The sequence below is a fragment of the Triticum aestivum genome, chromosome 4A, assembly GCF_018294505.1.
Source record: "Triticum aestivum cultivar Chinese Spring chromosome 4A, IWGSC CS RefSeq v2.1, whole genome shotgun sequence".
In the NCBI taxonomy this organism is placed as follows: Eukaryota; Viridiplantae; Streptophyta; class Magnoliopsida; order Poales; family Poaceae; genus Triticum; species Triticum aestivum.
In genome coordinates, this window is record NC_057803.1 from 302,015,497 (window position 1) to 302,019,271 (window position 3,775).

Below are 3,775 nucleotides of genomic sequence, written 5' to 3' on the forward strand. Positions count from 1 at the left end.
TTTAAATAGGCATCATTTCCAAGCGTTTGATGGACATAATTTTAAAAGCATGCAACATAAGCAAATATGCCACTGATGGCTTGCTTCATATTAGACAGCCTACAGTGCAAATATTGTAAACTTCAGGGAGTCTTCTTCTTTGTAGAAAAACACCATGGCCACTTCTTTGACCTCAAAGCCATTCTGGGAGACAAAATCTTTCCAACCAGTAGTTATGCTGATGCAGTCTTCAGAGTTGATGTGGTAGTCAGCTTGCATGTCTGCATACCCATTCTTGTGTTGTGTCTCCAAAGTAACCTTCCCTAAACTCGGAGCAAGAAATTTTATTGTGGATGGCAGTTTCTGCATTTTGGAATGGATGGAAAAAGGATGTTTGTAAGTGAACAGCAAATGTTTTTCTTTTATAGTTAGGATGATCTATTTATGTTGACTTAAATATGTACATATGTATGACTACTATGTTTATGCAAACTTATATACGGAATTGACCTCTAGTTTTACTAGGATATATATTATAATGTAACATGTTTGTACTGCAAGATCATTTACAGTGTACTTCTCTAGCATGATAAGAGAACTGCAACAATGATCTTCTGACCCTCTTTTTTGTTCGTGTGTTGGGGTTCTAATCTAACTAGTGTCGATACCTGGTGTGGTACTGAAGAAAAATAGGTGGAACTATCTAGTCTTAATAGACAACCAATCTGAACAACCATACCAATTCTGTTTGTATTTGTTGACACAACTAAACAAATTGATGGAAATATACATTTAGATGTGGATTTCTAGCCTAGATTATGTCGAAAATTGTGATGGGAAACACATACCCAACTTTCCTGCAAGTCTGCGGGTGTGAGGTGATGAAGAAATGGTGCGCAAAACCCCCTGTTGGGTATCATTAGGCACCCGAGCATGTTGCGCCACTCGGTGTTGGTGAGCTCTAGACCCTCTACGTACACACATGTGTCCGCTACCGGCGCTATCCTTGCCAAACACCCACACTTACAGTCCATGGTGGGTTCAGTGGTATTTCAGAGAACAATTGGGAATGGGAGGAACCCTAGATCTATGGTTTGAAGAAAAAGAGGAACGGGAGGAGGAGTTGTGTTAGTCTATAGCACGAATGGACAGGTTTTTATGTAACCAATTGAGCAACGGAAGTAATAAATGTTGTGGTTAGTGTTAGGTGGTGGATTGATCCCGATTCAATGTACGCGAATGCATTTGAGAAGCAACATGACTGCTTACTTTAATATAGCAAACTACATTGTCGTATCACAATGAGCTGCAGAACGCGTGGTTGGGCCTGTGTTTGTGGAGTGGTATGTGGGAATTTTTTTAAATTTTCAGCAGCCTCTCTTTTGCCTGTTGGGCCTGTGTTTGGGGAGTGAAGACGTATTCGGCCCAAGTCGGCCTGTCAGCACGGCTGGTTCCCGGTGCGCTGTGTGTGCGCCCTAATGTTTAGTCCCCCCTCGCCTACGGAGGGCGCGCTCGACCTATTTATAAGCGCTAGCGAGGCAGCAGTATCGAACTCCTCTGGTTACTTATTTGGGCGCTTATACACGGCGCTTGCTGCTCTATGCTCTCTGGCGTGTGGGCCCATGTGTGCCCAGCCCCATGCATCATGGCTCAGAACGACTCGCCTACTGTGGGTGTAGACCTACTATGAGACTGGCTGGGGCCGATTGCACCTGGGTGGTCAATTTTTTAAATATTTTCTCGCTTAGGTTTTTTCGAATGTAGGGGCGTGCACTGCTTAGTAAAACATCTTGCAATGCATTGATCATGTTTCTCTACTTCATGTTCACACATTCCTCACTACATATCTTTGCACTACATTTTTGTGCACTGCATGTTGGTCGCATTTTTCTTTATTGTTTTTCCTCTTACGAGACTGGTTGGGGCCTGGTTGCACCTAGGTGGTCAACTTTTCATTCTTTGAATTTTTCCATCTTGCATATTTTTTTAAAATGTAGGGGCGTGCACTGCTTAGTAAATCATTTGTGCACTGCATTGATCATGTTTCTGTACTGCATGTTCACATATTCCGCACTACATATACAGGTCGCATTTTCTTTTCGTGTTTTTTCTCTTATGTATTCTTTTTTCTAGTGTATGGCATGCACTGCTTTGTTGGGTACGTGTGCACAGCATTTGACAGAGCTCTGTACTGCATGCGTACACATTGCATACTGCATCTTCGTCCGTATTGTGCACTGCTCAAATCTAATGATAGATAAGCAAATGACAGAAAGCAAATGATCACAAGCATTCTGTATGACAAGCACATCAGCAGCAAACTAAGTTCAACAGAAAGCAATCTAACATAATCAAAGTTGACCATTACAAGCGATTCTGCATGACAAGCAAATTAAGTTCAGTAAAAGCAAACAAACGATACATAAGCATACAAAAGAAAGCAATTTTGATGATAAATATAAAACGACGCGAGCATTGTTGGCTCTTCGCTGGCGCCGTCTACTTCTTCACCAGTTAGCGTCTCCCCATCCCGTGCTGCTCTTGGCTCGCTTCTTGGGGGGATCCTCCTTCTCCAGCTTTGCATGGCGAAGCCCGTCCTAGGTGAGGGTGATGCGGTTCCATATCTCATAAGCTGCATAGGCGTCCTTTGCCGCGTACTTGATGTGCCTCTTGGAGAGAGGCAAGGTGGCCCAGCGCCTATGTTCATCGTCGGTGATGTTCTTCTTCATGTTGTTGTAGTAGTTGTCGATGAGCATGCTGGAGACGTCTCCAAAAGAGTCCAACTCCTTGGTTGCCTCGAGCACCCTCCACTCCTTCTGGATGTCGACGAAGTTGGTGACCTCCAGATTGACGCACTCTATCCTGGTTTTGTCACCGTCGATGGAGATGCCAGCAAAGGTGTACCTGGGGTCGGCGAGGAAGTTGTCGAAGACGGTGCACCTTTCAACGGTGCTCAGTTGGAAGAGCAGCACCGGCTGATTCTTGACGAGGGAGAGTTGGACGAGGGCGGGTTTCTGCTTCACATCAGGCTCGTTGTTGTACTCGAGATCAATGCTGATGATCTTGTGGTGCTGGAGCCTCAGGTGGCGCTCGTACTGCGCGAGGGAGATCGCCATCTGCTTCTTGTCGTTGGTGTGGATGACGTGCAACTTGGTATTGCCGTGGGCCTTGATACGTCTCCGTGGTATCTATAATTTTTTATTGTTACATGCCAACATTCTACAACTTTCATATACTTTTGGCAACTTTTTATACTATTTTTGGGACTAACATATTGATCCAGTGCCCAATGCCAGTTCTTGTTTGTTGCATGTTTTTTGTTTCGCAGAATATCCATATCAAACGGAGTCCAAATGGTATAAAAACTGATGGAGATTTTTTTGGAATATATATGATATTGGGGAAGAAAAATCCACGTGAGACGATGCTTGAGGGGGCCACGAGGCAGGCGGCACGCCCCAGGGGGGCAGGCGTTCCCTGGGCCCTTGTGGCCACCCCGTAAGGAGGTTGGTGCCCTTCATTCTCTGCAAGAAAGCTAATATCCGGATAGAGATCGTGTTAAACTTTCAGCCCAATCGGAGTTACGAATCTCCAGGAATATAAGAAACGGTGAAGTGGAAGAATCTGGGAACGCAGAAAGAGAGAGAGACAGAGAGACGGATCCAATCTCGGAGGGGCTCTCGCCCCTCCCATGCCATGGAGACCAAGGACTAGAGGGGAAACCCTTCTCCCATCTAGGGAGGCGGTCAAGGAAGAAGAAGAAGGAGGGGGCTCTCTCCCCCTCGTTGCCGGTGGC